The 15,882-nt window shown below is 51.9% G+C and overlaps 1 protein-coding gene across 10 annotated transcripts in view; it reads left to right on the top strand.

Moving 5' to 3' along the window:
- Lingo1 (leucine rich repeat and Ig domain containing 1) overlaps positions 1-15,882 on the top strand; it is a 177,851-nt gene that overhangs the window by 8,377 nt on the left and 153,592 nt on the right. For all 10 annotated transcript variants that reach the window (XM_030244330.1, XM_030244329.1, NM_001361116.1 and 7 more), the window contains one exon: positions 12,286-12,395. The gene's annotated coding sequence lies outside the window, so the exon portion shown is untranslated. The remainder of the gene's footprint in view (positions 1-12,285; positions 12,396-15,882) is intronic.

Here is a 15,882-nt window from a genome sequence, read left to right as displayed (position 1 = left end):
GATCAGTATCAGGGTTGTTTGCAGAATTGGGGTAGGGGTGGGGAAGAGAGGTGACCAGGGGAAGCAAAGGACAGAGACAGCAAAATACTTTTTTTTCATCCCTAGTCTGGCTCCCTGCAGACTCTTCCTTAAACCTGGCGTCTGAGACAGTCAGGGAAGGAAAGGATGGAAACTGGCCTGGAGCAGTGGCCCAGTGAGGGCTGGTGCCAGTCAGCAGTTATACTGGGTGGAGAACTGAGCGGGATGGGCCGCTTCTGCTATGAGTGATGTGGGAGGGCTAAGCTGTGACTGTCTGCTGACTGGTCCTTCAGGCTTGTCCCCTGCCTCATCAGGCCTTCTTCTGTTGTCCCAGTGTGTAGGGGCTGGCAGAGAGCACCATGCCTGCAGTCTATGCACATCCCTGCACTGTCTACACTCTCTCTGCTGGACCCCATGTGGGCGCTGAGAGGATCCTGCCCTCTCACGTTATGGCACAGAGAGCCCACATACCTGGTCAGTGTGGAGTGGGGATTTGAGTCTAGGGCTGTCTGTTGGATCGTGAGGCCTGGCTTCAGCTCTCTGCTTTATCCTCAATTGCTGCTCTCTTGGTGTTGGTTCCTGACTGGTTCCCATGGGCCTCGAGGAGGGGAGTTAAACTAAAAGCTACACAGATCATTTCTTCTCTTGCTTTTCTTGTGCTAGAGGCTTCCCAGGGCTCAGAATGTGGGTCTCCATAGTCCCAAGGATGTCTTTCTTGAGCTGTGGTATCACAGGCCCCAAACTCACTCACTAGGTCTCTGTGTGCACAAAGCCTTCCACAGCTTTCTACACCTATTGCTAACAGTTGTTAAAGGTCTTCCTCATGAGCACTTGTTGGGTGACTCTCCATGATGGCCTGAGATCATATAGATCATCCTGAGGCCTGGAGATTCACACCTGGAAGTCAAGCATGGCTGAAAGCAGAATCTTAGTCATGGTGCCCACAACTTCGGATTACCTCACTCAACCCTAATAGGCCCACGGGCTGTAGTTTGTTGCTATCCCTATTTAATAGTTGAAAGCTGGCTCAGAGAGTCGGAGGACCTTGCAGATCACACAGGGAGAGGAATGAAGGTATACTTGCTCCTCTAGGAGGCTGTGGCTCTCCTGGGCAGGAGCTCAGTGTGGAGCTAGGCCGAAAGGCGAGGTCTCAGGAGGAGGCTCTGGGTTTGGAAAGAGGATGTCAGCGGTCCTGTGAAGGTTCAGGCTGCAGGAGAGGCAGGGGTGGCCAATGCAGAGGCCCAAGGAGATCTGGACACACATATAAGCCATCTGAAGGCCTGGAGAGCCATGCCCAAGGGTCACGCACCAATGAAGGCCGAACAGTTAGTCACGGTTGAACAGCATCTGGAGTTGTTGGTTTTCCTCAGTATTGGAAGGGTTGGGTTTTTCAGAGATGGCGTCTGTGGCTGTGGGTGTGGTAGTGGGAAATGGATAAGAGTGGGAGCCTCTAGGGGCGTCTCTCCCTTAGAAGCAGGCAGAAGGGTGGTTCTTCTCTTCACCCCATCAGACCCTTTGCCTCCCTCAATGTAGGCTGTGAGAGGGAAGCAGGGCCCTTGGCCCCCTCAGGACCTTCCCTCTGAGGCTGTAAATATTTTATCTTCACTATCTCTGCTGCTCAAAACTGTCGCCTTTAACACCTCCCCCCACCCCTTACTTGATTTGAAGGAATGCTGGAACCATTCTGTGCCGGGTGGAGGCTCGCTTTCGCTTCTGCTCGTGCCCAGAGTCCCCTCCAAAAACTCTAATTGCTTTTAAGCTGCGATAGTTGGCAGAACGCAATTTTCTTTACGTTATGGAGAAAGGGTGGAAGAGCCTCCACATTTCCTTCCCCTTTTGACTCTAATGCTTCATTTTGAGTTGCCCCCTCGCTGCTGCTACAGGTCCTGAGGAAGAATAGTAGGGGAGTGGGCTTGAAGCAGGAAGATCTATAGATGAGCATTTTACCTCTCTGGGCCTTCCTTTCCCCTTTACAAAGTGGCCATGTGTCCTTTAGCCTCCAATAGACATTTGCTGAGCACATACACTGGAGACAACAGGAGGGTAGGTACACCTTGCATCTCAGTGGAATGTGACACATAGTATGTGCTCAGTTAAATCTGATTGCTTGGAGGAATAGCCCTACTATGAGTCAGGTACTTTGCCTCACAATAGGAATGTACAGGATGAGCCTGACAACGCTCCCATGCTGAGAGCCCACTGGTTATACTGGAAGCACCATGTGAACACAATTTTTGTGCTACCGAGTTCAGGGCAGGATGTGCCAGGGGAGTCAGAGAGAGTTACATAGATGAGAAATACTTGGGTTGGGGGCTGACAGGTGAGCTGGAGCCAAGGAGGGGGAATTTTGCACCAGAAGTGCCATTGCAAGGGGAAGGGTGACCTCAGAGGATTTAAGTGTGGCTGGACCTGGGTGGGTCTGAGCGTCTGGAGAAGGCTTTACAGTAGCCCATGGGGAATTGGAGAGGCATGGAAAGGTTCTGAAAAGCAGATCGGTTCTGACAGGATCCCTCTGATAGGTTTGCAGTGGGGCTGGTGGGGGTAGGGACGCTAGCTGGGGTCTACTGAGGTAAGTCTGGGGTTAGTTGAAAGCTGTGTGTGTAAAATAGGAGGCTCACATACTACTGATCATCTACTGTCTATACAGTGGTCAGAGGAGCCTAAAGTTTTAACCTGAACCCTGGCATGGGGTCCCCTGGTTTGGTGAGGCATCCAGGGCATAGTTCGTTTCTCTGTGTTCTTCAAGGCACAGCCCTTTACAGTTGTGAAGCCTACTTACCTCTGACTCTAAGCTGACCTGGACCAATCCCTTGAGATAGCAGAGATGGAGGATCAGGGACCAGTGTCCTTGACAGATATAGGCCCCACTGGGCTTCAGGTTCCAGGTTGCAGGGCTCCCAGCCTATTGCCCACACTACTTCTGTTGAGCCTCTCTCTCCTCCAGTCTCCAGCCCTCTCCTCCCACCGCCCCCTTCTCCAGACAATGTTCCTTCCCTGTTTGCATAGTATGTGGGGCTTTTCAAAAGCATTAATGATAGAGAGTAAATTGGAATTGGAGATGAATCGTCGCTGGGCGTTCTCGGAGGGCTGCCTCTGCCCTTGCATCTCTCAGCCATATTGAAGCGGACAGCCAGACCGGAATATGAATGAGTCTGGGGCTGGCATTGGCCTAATCTGCCAGGGAGTCCTGCCTGGCCAGACGGTACTCACCAGTGACAACGTTGTTTGCAATGAGGTCTGTGCAACCACTGGCCATCGCTAGCCAGGGCTGGTTTCTAGGGACTGAGTTGTGTGTAGTTCATGGCTATAGTGGAGAGAGGACAGGAGCCTGGAGATCAGCTCTGTCCCCCAAATCCTTATGAATGTTTCACAGATCTGCACATATATGTGCAGGTAGGGTCAGGTGTATCTGGAACCACAGTGGCTCCTAAGGGGCTGGGGTCCTCATTTGGCTATCCTGGACCCTTTGTGTGATCACTGTTTCTTTCTTACTGGGGTTTCCACTTTTAAGCTGCTTGTGATCTTTGGCACTTAAAGGGACCAGGTAGGTAATGAGAGGTTCTAGCAGGTGACATACCAGGATGTGGTGGTCTAGAGGCTCAGGCATCTCCAGCTTGGAGCCTTGCTGTGACTCTTCCACATGGCTACACTACCTTTGCTGGACGGACCGTGCTCATCTGCATCGTCAGAGTTTGGCAGGTTCCCTGAAGCATCGTTCATAACAACCCTTATGCTTCCATATGGGGAGACTAAAGCCCACAGATGAGAGACAGAAAGTTCCCTTGTCTGCATGAAGCAAACTGTACCGCTAGGCCCTTATCAATCTCCACAACAGGATGGAGGGGAGTTCCTAGTTTTAAAGGAGAGGAAACCAAGGCCCAGGGTGACTGGAATGGGGGCTTTTGCAGACCTAGGTTTGAGTCAGTTTGTTGCAACTCAGGCCTGCTGCCTGCTCCTAGAGGGATCAGGAGGCCCTGAGACTTACATAGACCACTGAGGAGCACGGCATATTTGTATCAGAAGTGAACCAGCCAGGGCAGGGGGACCCTGGTCCAGATCTGTCACCTGATCCCAGTGTGACCAAGGCCAAGCTGAGGAAAACCCCTGGAGGAAGGATTCAGAGGACACTGAGGAAGGGACAACAGGCCATGTGACCTTGACCTGCTTGCTCAGCGTCCCTGACTGGTCCTCAGCTCCTATTACCCGGCCCCTGTCATATGACATATCTTATTCCTTTTGCCCTTTTAATATGGGAGGTGGTGACTTCAGTCTTTAGGGGGGACCTGGGGCTCAGAAAGGCCATTTAACACTCTAGGGCAGCCACTCTCTTACCCCAGTTAGGGCAACAGAAGCTAAGCAATGAGAAATGCACACCACTGCTAAGTGGACAGTAAAGATTAGGCCTGCAACCTGCTGTGGGGGTGGCCACACTCACACACTCTCTCAGGATTCCCAAGGACCACCATATATGACCAGGGACTTGAGTGGGGAAACCAAGGCCCAGAGAATTCAAGTGAGATTTGAGGTTTCCAGTCCCTCCTGATCTCGGCCCCATGCAGCCAGTGCTGTCCCTTCATTGAAGTGAGGCTCTCTGCACACCATCTCGGACAGCTCCTTCCTGTGGCCGGTGCTGCATGCTCTCCCCATGGCTCCCATACCACCTTGTCTGTAACTGGTGCCTGACATGTAGGGGGCACTGCAGGCTTCAGCCTCCTCTAGCGTGGGACTGGCCTTACTCAGTTTTCAATTATTGGGATTGATTCCTCAATTCCTGCTTGGCAGTTCTCAATCACTTTGGGGTATGGACACCCTATATCTGAAGGGTCCTGATATGTGTGTGCAGAAGCCCCCATTCCAGCGTATATTCATACGTATATTCAGTGTATATTCAGCTCTGTATTGTTTCAGTGCTCACAGGCTCCTGGCGTCCATAAGTTAGTGCCCACATGCTGCCCATCATGCTGACACAGGACAGGAAGGTGGGCATCCGTTGCCCAGGCCATGTCATTTCTGTTCCACCCTGGCACCTTATGAAGGCTCACCGTGTGCCTGGGTCAGGACCAGTGCTCTGATAACCCATTAATTTATCTCACAATCATCTGTTCCTGGTGTCTTCTCTGGATGAGGTCTGGGCTGGGCCTTGGTTTGCAGAGAACCAGATCCACCCTTGCCCTGGGGAAGTCAGAATTGTCATCAGTCACAGCAAGAGGAGTGAGAGTGGGACTGGGCAAAGGCAGGGACCAGGATGTGGCTCCCTGAGTCCATAGAAGCTTCTTGAAGAGCACTGGGAACTGACCAGGGAGGGAGGGTGTTTCTGGCAGAGGGTACAACAGGTGCAGGTCTGAGAAGCCTGGCTCTGTGGAGGACTCCCTCACTGAGTGAGGGTGAGCTCGGTGGCCCTGGGACCTGGCTTGTGGCTGAGGGTCAGCTAGGAATGGGTTCCAAGGGGCCAGATGGGGCCTAATGAGTGAAAGCCATCTTCCATCTAGAAAGTGTAGAGCAGGCCCTTCAGGTGGTTGGATCCTTATTGTGGAATGTAGCCCTTGGCCCCTGCAGGTGAGATAGAAGACCCTCAGAAGGGGCTGGAGAGATGGCTCAGGACTCAGGAGTGTGCACTGCTCTTACAGACTATTCTAGGTCAGTTCCCAGCTCCCATGTTGGACAGCTCACAAACACCTAGAACTCTGGCTCTTGGGTTGGTCTGATGCCCTCTTCTGGTCTCCATTGGCACTTGTATTCATGTGCACAGACACAGACACACACACAGACACACACACAGACAGACAGACACATACACACACAGACACACAGACACAGACACAGACACACACACAGACACACACACACACACACACACACACACACACACACACACACACACAGAGAGAGAGAGAGAGAGAGAGAGAGAGAGAGAGAGAGAGAGAGAGAGAGAGAGAAAATATTTCAAGTCTTTAGAGAAATCCTCGTGAAGTGGTGGGATGGACTAGGGTGGTGAGTGTCATTCACCCTGAGGACAAATCTGCCTCACATTAACTCAATTGTCTCCCTGAGGGTATGTTGGGGGTCAGTGGGATATTAGTTCTGTAAATAAACGTTTAAGGGAGAGGAACCTTCTAGAGTTGCAGAGGCCTTGGTCTTCAAGGTGGTTTCCTCTGCTTTTGTTGATGGGTTCACAGTGAGAGAGGTATGGACTCTTGGGGAGATCTGCAGTGTGGGTGTTGGGGCTCACCACCTGCTCCTGGCCTCAGCTGACCTGCTTGTGCTCAAACATCCTAACACACGTGTTCTCTCACCCAGTGTCCCTGTAGGTAGAAGCCTTGGGGATAAGAACTGTCATACACACGGGGTGGTGGGGGCGGGGGTGGGGGCGGGGGGGAGAAAGCATGTGCACACAGAGTCTCCTCACTGATGGGAACTCTTAGACACACACACAAGGCCTTGTGAGTTTCTTTCCCTTGAGACACACACACTATTTCTGCTGTCACCCAAGGAGTAACAACAGGCCCACACTCCCACAGACTACACAGACAGACATGCTACTGGGAGCGCACATACCCTTGATGCTCGCCTCCCCCCTTGCACATCTTTCACGCATGTACACCGGTCTCTGCCCACATGAACAGCTCCGCAACCTCCTCAGCAGGGTACAGAGAAAACATCCACCTCCCTCCTCCCCAGGCTCTCTCTGTTCCCCCTCACTCTGCACCTCAGCCCAGAGTTCCCCAGGGTGGTGACTTTTCTTTTTCAACCAGAGAATTCCCCTACCCCCTTACTCAGCACTCAAAGGCTAGAATCCTGGGCCTGGGCCCCAGCCAGCCTGTGCACTTGGGGTGACCTTCCACCCTTGTCATTTTGGCCCTATGTTCTCCAGCCAAGGTCTCAAATAGGTCCCAGAGTTCCAGTAGGGGCCTGGGGGGTCGGCGCCTGGGGCCCGGTGGGAGTGTGGAGTCCCGCCTCTCAGCCAGAGAAGTGCTGCTTAGATCTGCATTTTATATTAGGGTCTGGGCAAGATTTAAAAAAAAATCCATTAGCTCCCTATTGATTTTGTTTTTCTGATTACAAAAGAAAATCCAAGTCTACATTTGTGGAACGTAGAAGCCACAGAAGCCCCCTTGTCACACCTTGTCCCACCCCTCAGAGGTGATCACCTGGAGGCCTGGCATCCCGGTCTCCCTCCGTGGATAGATAGACGGTTGTTTGTAAACACAGTTGCTCTGAAGGATCATCTTGATTCCCTCCCGTTGTCCTGCAGCTGTGCCCCATGCTGCCGAATGGTTGCAGGGTGTTCCATAGTGTAGATGTGCTATGTTTTACTCGAATGTTTCCTTATTGATAAACACTTAGGCTGTTTCCAATTTCTTTCCCACTCTTACTGGCAATGCTGCTGTGAGCATCCTTGAGTATTTTATGTGTGTACATGCACTGTTTTTTTTTTTTTTTTCCCTCTGTAGATGATAGAAATGGGATTACTAGGTTGTAGGGTGTGTGGGTTTAAAATGTTAATCAATACTGCCAAATTACCCTTGCAGTGGTTGAGCCAACTTCTCTCCCTTCAATGGTCTGTGAGTGTTCATTTCCCATCATCCTTGCCAGCATCGCTTGTTATAAATCATTTTAATTTTTCCCAATCTGATGGGCAAAAAATGGTATCGTGTCGTTTTCATTTGCATTTGCCTGATTGCTAGTGAGACAGAACATGTTTTCATACGTTTATTGGCCAATTTAGTTCTTCCTCTGCGGATTTCTAATTCACTCCCAATTTTTCTCCTTTGTCTTTTTTCTTATTGATTTGTAGGGGCTCTTTGCATATTAGTGGTATTTTCTTGCGGCTCCTTACTTGCATTTTAACATTGTTTATGGTGTCTTCTGCTGTACAGATGTTTTACATGTTTATGTAGTTGGATTTGTCAAATTTCCACTTTACAGTGTCTGGATTTAATGTTTGCCATAGGAAGGCTCTCCCCCACTGCACAAAGTCTCATTTCAAATCTGAGTTTTATTGCTGAAAAATCTTCTCAAAGCTGCGTTTGCAGGCTCCCTTCCAGCTGTCTGCTCCTCTCAGCAGCTGCAAAACCATCTCTGGTGGGAGTGGGGTGCAGTGGCCCCATCTGTCCACCCTTCAGCTCTGTCCTTCCCTATGTCTACCTAGGTCTGAGATAACTGCAGCTCTGTCTGTCTTTGCACCTCCATTTCTCGGATGCTCTGCCCTGCCCCTCTTCTGTCTCTCCTGGGAACCGCCCAGCTATTTTCTCATTAGGCAGCAGTGACTAGGACCGCCTTGGTGGGATGGGGACAGGGAGGCAGCTGTCATGCTCCCCTCTCCTTCTTTCTGCCAGTCTAGCTTCAAGTCATGTGGACTGACAAATAGGCTTTATCCCTGTTTTCTGAAAAAGTGTTCTTTCCGGAGGGCAAGCTCTGAGCCAGCCCTAGTCTTGCCTCCACCAGGAAGCCCTCAGGACCTCTTTCCTCTTTTCCAAAGTCTTGGGCTAGGTCCCACCCTTCTCTCCCGGATGCTCTCTCCTGCTCTTGCTGTCTGAGGGCTTCTTCTGGACCGGTTGTTACGTCTCAGGCCTTGCTTTCCACCCGTGTAACACAGGCCCATGGAGGCAATGCTTGCTACTGTTAGACAGAGTCCATGCAGGATACGATGGAGCTGACAGGCCGGCCAGCTAGGAATCATGGGGAGAGGACCTTGTTATACACAAGGAGCTCTCAGAGCACGTGCCTAGCTCCTGTCACTCCTGACAAGATCAAGTTCCTACAGAGGCCATTCCATTCCTCACCCACCTGGGCACCTTGAACTTGCCGGGCGGTGTTGTATTGGGTCTGGAGAGAACAGAGTCTAACTGGCTGTCTACGGACAGAACTCAAGTCCCTACTTCTTTCTCAGCTGCATGCAAATTCTCCCCACCCTTCCACCTCTAAATAGTCACTGTACTCAGGGTATGAAAGGGGACACTTTGCAAAGCCTAGCTTACCATAACTATAACAAAATACCTGAAACCGCCATCTTATAGAGCAGTGGTTCTCAGCCTTCCTTATGCTGTGACTCTTTAATACAGCTCCTCATGTTGTGCTGACCCTCAACCATACAATTATTTCATTGCTACTTCATAACTCTTATTTTGCTACTGTTATGAATCATAATGTAAATATCTGACATGCAGGATATCTGATATGCGACCCCTGTGAAAAGGTCGTTTGACCACAAAGGAGTCATGACCCACAGACTGAGTTTAGCTCACAGTTTTGCAGATCCTGCTCTGTGACTGGTTAGCTCCATTACTTCAGGCCTATAATAAGGTAGCACAGCATGGTAGAAAATTTGTACAGCAAAGCCCTTGGTACCGAAGAGAGTGGGCCTCACTCTCCAATGAAAACACACCCTGATTCACCTAAGGACCTCCCACTAGGCCCTAGGCCTCCAGAGTTCAGTCTGCTTCTATTGTGCTTCCCTGGAGCCCATGCCTTTAATACATGAGCCTATGGGAAACTCACAAGCTCCGAACTATAGCAAGATGCTGGTGGAAAATGCTCCCCACAGCCTTCTGGAAATGAGGCCTCGGTGGGCTGTAGAGGACAGAGTGAGAGCTTTGGAGGTGAGTCAGGGGAGCTGGGAGGTCTCTGAAAGCACGGCCCAAGTGCATACCCTAAAACTCAAGGCTGCCATCTCTGACTCATGGGTACTGCGTTTCTGTCTGGGTGTCTTCCCTCCAATCATGATGGGTCATCTCTGTCCGTGTATCTCCTCTGCCCTGAGCGTCTATCTCAGTCCCCAGGCTTCTAGTGGCTCCTTAACAGGAAGTGTGTAATGAGTGGGAGGCTGAGTGAATGGAAGACAGAGTGTTGTCAGAGGGATCAGGTTGGGGGGTGGAGGAGACAGGGTTCTGGGTTGGCTGGGGGCTGCCTTGCTGGGGTTGCCAATCCTTGCAGCTCTGTCTCCAGTCTGTATGACGGGAAACCGCTCAGACTCCACTTCTGTGAGGAGGAAAATGACTTCTAGGACATGCTGTTTGTTGGTAGATTTCTCTCCCCTTCCTCCAGGGCTGCACCTACTTTGGCAGCATCCTGCAGTTGCTGCAGAAGGAACAGGCGATGGATTTTCAGGGCTCTGTGCGCTCTGCTGAGGGGCAGCGATCCAGCAGGGCAGGTTGGAAGGAAGCCCTGCCCCTGCTCTGGTCCCTCGATCCTCCTTAGCAGAGCTCTCACATCCTTTCCTGGGACTCAGCACATGGGCAGGCCCCGTGTCCAGGAGAGCACTGGCTCCTACTGCAGCTCCTCCCTGCCCCAAATCATTGTCATGCTCTGCCTGTGGTCCCATTTCCATAGCAACTTCTTCTGATGCCTCTGAGGAGAGCAGGAGCTTCTAAAAGGGTTGGGGGAAGGGAGCTGGAGACCCAGTCATTGTCTGGGCTCGTGGCAGCGGGGGCTTGAGATGCACTCATGGGGATGGCTTGGCCTGCCAGCTCAGGTGGAGATGGGCTCAGGGCCACCAGCCAGGTGGTCTGGAGGCCTGCCAGGGACATGGCTGTCCTTGTTGGCCTGGCCCTGGCTGGCTCATGCCAGTCTACCGGGAGCCAGCTTGGGCAGGCATTGAGGGCACTCCTGCCTGGCTGGACCTGGCTTGGGAGGAGACCCAGGCCTGACGAATTGTTCAGGCTCTGGCTACTCACCTGGGCCAAGCTGGCACCACGGTGTCCTTCCTTCCTGTCTTGATCTCCAGGATCTTCAGTCATTGAGAGACATCCTTAGGGCCATCTGAATTGGGACACAGTTTAAGGCTGGAGGGCTGTGTGACTAGTGGGTTGTTTCTTGTCTGGTCCTTTTGCGATAGTCCTGGGATAGAGCCAAGGTCCTGCTTGGCACCTAATTCTCTGCCTCCTTCTAGAGGAGAAGCTGCAGCCTGGGAGGCAGGAAGAACCCACCTTCTAGACCTCACCCTCCCACTTGCCGCATGGCTGAAAGTTGCACTCACATCCTTGGCTTGCTAGAACACAAACTCTGGGAGGGGCTCTGAGCCTTTGGCATTTTCTGCCCTCATTGCATTCATCATCTTGGGGCCACATCCTTCCATCCATCAGATCTTAAAGGTCTCTCAGAGGCTCTGGGGATCAGGCCTGTGCTGGATGGTCCCACATGGAAACACCAGACGGCTCCCTGGGAAACGCAGGTGGAGGCTGCTGGGAGGGAGCTGGGTTTTCTAGGTACTTCCCCTCCTGTACTCTCCTCCGTGATCTTTGCCTTTTGTGGACTACTATTTGAAGGAGGATTACCACGGTGCTCCCTGAGTCACACACCCGTGAAATCACGCCTATGATGTGCCTGTCATGTTTTGCGCTAACACAGAGAAAAATAAATGCAAGCCAATGAAAGTCAAAATGTTTGCATCCCGCTTAAATCCCCCCATGCAATCCAGAGACAGACATGTATCTCCACTCTGAGAGACACAGATCTGGGACCCCTGAGTAATAACTCAGAAAAGGATTCAGGACTTTGAGAGGGTAAAGAAACTGAGGGAAAGAGAGAGAGAGAGAGAGAGAGAGAGAGAGAGAGAGAGAGAGAGAGAGAGAGAGAGAGAGAGAGAGAACTTTGCTCAGGGCCACAGGATCACAGAGCAGGAGAGCTGGGAGTACCTGCTTTGTTTCTGGCCTTCTGGTAGTGTCATGTGAGAGACCCCAGGCTGGATCCCTTAGCATCTTTCCTGCTTCTGTCTGGGGAACCCTTGGAGGATGCTTGAAGAGAGAGTAAGGCAGGGAGAGGATAAGTAGGAGCTGCAGAGATCTTTGGGGACAGGTAGGGGTTCAGGCTGGGAGATACTTCCTGGGCTCTGTCGACAGCATACTTTGGGGTTAGCCTGGAACCTGCCTTAGCATCTGGTGGCTGAGGAGGAAGAGGCAAATAGTGGTATTGATGGACACCTACTGTCCTCTGCTATTCCTCTGCTGTCTTGGCAGAAGGAAGAAATCCTTGTTTTATGACTGAGGGAAGTGAAGCTTAGAGAGTTGACTGGTCCAAGATCACAGGGCCAGTTGTGAGGCCAAGTAGCCAGACCCATCCTGATGCCAGATATTCATGTTCCCAGAGCATCCCTGATCCAGCTGGTGGCATGAATGTGCAAGTGCACATGTACCATTGAGTAGAAAGTGTGTGTGTGTGTGTACAGTGTTAATCGCCCAGCTGGGTGCTCTCAGATCCATTTGCATGTTTACCCTTCATAGCATCCTGCTCATCCTTTCTGACAGCACCTCCTCCTCTTTCTTCCCACAGCCTCCTGTATCCATAGGCCCTGAGATTCTGGTACCTATGGGCAAAAGGGCCAACTGAACCAGGCCTAGGCTGATTCCAGCCCAGCTGCACCCAGCACTACCCAGTCACAGGTAAGAGGCCATTTGTGGGTTAGTGGGGCTTTTAGGGAGGGCTGTCTCGGGGCCCTCTATCCACATGCTTCCATCTGTCCCTCTCCTCTGCAATCCAACCCCAGTAGCCCTTGCTGTGGCCGGTCCTGGTCTGCAGCCAGCTCGGAAGCCTGGGGCACTTGTCCCAGCCACATGGTTTCACACACAGTGCTGGCTAATAGGTTCCCATTCGGCTTGGGGGAGGGGGTCTCTAAGGGCAAGCCGAAGCACTCTGCCCTTAGTCCTGTCACATTGTTGACCGAATGTGTGCTTGACTCCAGGTCAGGAGGGAGTGGGAATGTGTGGATGGAGGTAGTCAATGTCCAAGACACTGCCAAGAGGCAGCCTTGGCTCTGACCTGTGGAGTTAATGGGGCTCTGCTGGTGACATTTGGGTCCAGACACCTTCAGGGCAGGACAAGGCTCAGGAACTAGGTGAATGTATTTGTGATGAGTGCTGTCAACTAGATGACCTTGGCTTTCTGTGAATATAGCAGCTTGCCTCTTGTTCTGTACCACAAGGAACAGAGCAACCACTGTGAGAGGGGATCGGCTCTCCTCACTCTGTGCCCCAAGTGAGGGGATGTGTGGAAGCTATGCTCTAACAGATGAGATGGGAGAAGAACAGGCAAGACAGGAAAGGGGCAGAGGGTGCTACTTGGCTTGACTGTGGCTTGATTGTGACAGATAAGTCACCTTACCCCCGTTGTCTGAGCCAGTGGTAAGACTACAATGCTACCTTGTTAAGTAGGAGCAGTGGTGCAGGCTAGACCATGCTGTCCTCTGTCCTAGACTCAGTGGGAGTGTGGGCTCAGAAGATCCCTTCCTGGGCCTTGAGGACAGTTGTGTGGCTGGGAGAGAAAGTTGTTAGGTGTGGCAAGCAGCACACCCCGTTTTTGTTTTCCTGATAAGGGGTGTCACTCTAAAGTCCACTTGCCCCACCAGAAACAGTCCTGATAATTGGTTGGTCCTGGGCGCATTGGTTACCTGTGGTAGTTACCGGGTGTTGGGCAAGAAGCCTAGACGGATGAGCGCAGTGTGCTGAGTTCTGCCTCATCCTGGTCAGAAGGCTGCTGCAGTTCTGCCTCTGCCCTGTGGGCGGCAGCACTGACAGGTACAAGATGGGATCACTCCAGGAAGTGCAGGGCAGGGGGAGCCTGGCAGAGCTGGGGTCTGGCAAGGCTGGCTGAAGGAGATGATTCCAGGCCAAGGCTGGAAGCCTGTAGGGCCCTTTAAAAGCCATCTATTTTTTCTTTTTCTTTTTGGTTATAAAATATAATGTGTGTTCTCAATAGAAAAATGGAAGTGCTTGGGTGTTTTGCCCGTCAGTCTTTTACAAAATATGTATTTATGACATAATTGGGATCAAGCTGCAGTTACTGTTTTCTAACCTGCGTTTTGCACTTAATACTACACCAAGATCATTTTCCCATCATTAAATACTCTTCTATAATGTGATTTTTAATGGCAGCATAATGTTCCAGCCTGTGTTGCCGTGTCCCATTTAACTAGTTCTCTGTTGTGTATTTTGATGGTTTCCAGTGTTTTGTCACCATAATAGAGCCTGGGTGAACAAAGCATCACACGGGGAGGGCGATGCTGGCAGGAAAGGGCTGAGCCAGGGAGGGCAGCCTAGGCTGTACTGTGGGGGTTGGGCACTTGGATGGCGGTTTTGGCTCGGGGAGCTGGGAAGGGGGCTGGAGCCAGCTGTGCTGAGAGGCAGGCACCTGGCATAGTGACCCCCCTGAAATCCTGAAGAAGCCATGGTTTTCTGTTCTCTCCCCTGCCTCTTCGGCTGGTACTTCTTGAAGTGCCTCTGTGTTGGGGAAAGAATAGGGTACCGGGCTGGAGGAAGTGCAGGCCAGGCTAGGTCCCAGGTATGGGGTGGGGTGGGCTTCTGTGGTGTTTCCATGAGGCCTCTGTGTAGATGGGGAGCCCTGTCCAGTTCTGTTCCTTACACTGTTCCCATGGAGCCTGGGATGGCATATGGTTATGTGTCTGTGGGGATTCTCAGGGTGGACTGTCTCCTGAGTCACACATTAATCCTTATATGGTGTGTACTACGTGCTCCGTGCATGTTCTCTGGTGTCACCATTGGCTCAGGGGCTCACTCCTCTCTCATTCTCCTGTCTGGCTGAACACCCACTGTACACTAGGTGCGGCTCTTTGTGCCCAGCATCACATGGTCTGGAGAACCACATGTCCCCATCAGAGGCAGGTCAGACAAACCCCGATCCTCCTAGAACTGACCTTCGAACAGGACAGAAAGGGACATTTAGAGCAGCTCAGCGGTCCGGCCAGGGAGTGATATGCGTTATGGAGGCAAGGAAGGCCAGAAAAAGGGATGCTGGGTGGCTGGGGCGAGACTCATGGTAGAGGCTCCTCAGAGCAAAGACCAGCAGGGAGAGCGGAGGCTTGAGGTCCTGGACAAACTACACCCACAGGTCACCCTGGGGCGGACTCAGCTCCTAGGCTCCAGATCCCTGCTAGAGACAAGGTGGGTGGGCCAGAGATGCTGGAAGGCAAGTCTAAAGACCCAGACTCATTTTGGACCAGTGACAGCAGGGCTAACCTGGGGGCTTTTAACGGGGCATCTGCAGGATGTCTGTAGGCTATGGAAGAACAAACTCTGGGGATGTATATGTGGTGGGCATGGCTTACTCAGGGGTTGGGAAGGCTTGGAGGAAAAGACAGAAATGGGAGGTGTTTTAAAGCTGGGACAGGCAGGGTGGACCTGTGAACTGCAGCTGAGGCCACACGTGTAGACACATGACTATTGTCAAGAGCCAGGTGGCTGGGAAGCCCTCAGAGCCTAGGCTAGAGCATCTACAGAGGAGTCTGGGGCTCACTGCCCAATACGGATCCAGCCATTCGGGCTCCCTAGTGACAGCCTGGCCTTTTACTTCAGCTCTGCAGATGAGGGATTTCAGTCCAGAGAAATTCCTGCCAGTTCTCTCTCCCAGCCGTTCTTCTCCAGCACCCAATGCTTGGCACTTTTTATGATACTTGTCAGGGTAGGGAGGTGTGCCGACTGCTGATACTGGGCTTAGTTCTATTACTTTCAATTCTATTACTTCCCGAGAAAGAGAGAGAGAGAGAGAGAGAGACAGAGACAGAGACAGAGAGAGACAGAGAGAGAGACAGAGACAGAGACAGAGACAGAGACAGACAGAGAGAGAGACAGAGAGAGACAGAGAGAGAGACACACAGACACAGACACAGACACAGACACAGACACAGACACAGACACAGACACAGACACAGACACAGAGACACAGAGACACAGAGAGACTGCATCTGGAGAGGCTGCAGCTCAGGTCCCTCTGAGCACCGCCTCCCCGCTTCTTCAGGTCACCCTCCCTCAGGAACCTACAGTAGTTCCCTGTTTGCCTGAGGCTGAAGGCTGAAGTCCCTGTCCTGTAGATTCTGTCATGATCTGTCTAAGCCCCTCTTTTTTGTGATAGATGACT

This window comes from Mus musculus, chromosome 9 (genome assembly GCF_000001635.26).
Source record: "Mus musculus strain C57BL/6J chromosome 9, GRCm38.p6 C57BL/6J".
In the NCBI taxonomy this organism is placed as follows: Eukaryota; Metazoa; Chordata; class Mammalia; order Rodentia; family Muridae; genus Mus; species Mus musculus.
This window is presented reverse-complemented; position numbering and strand designations above follow the sequence as displayed.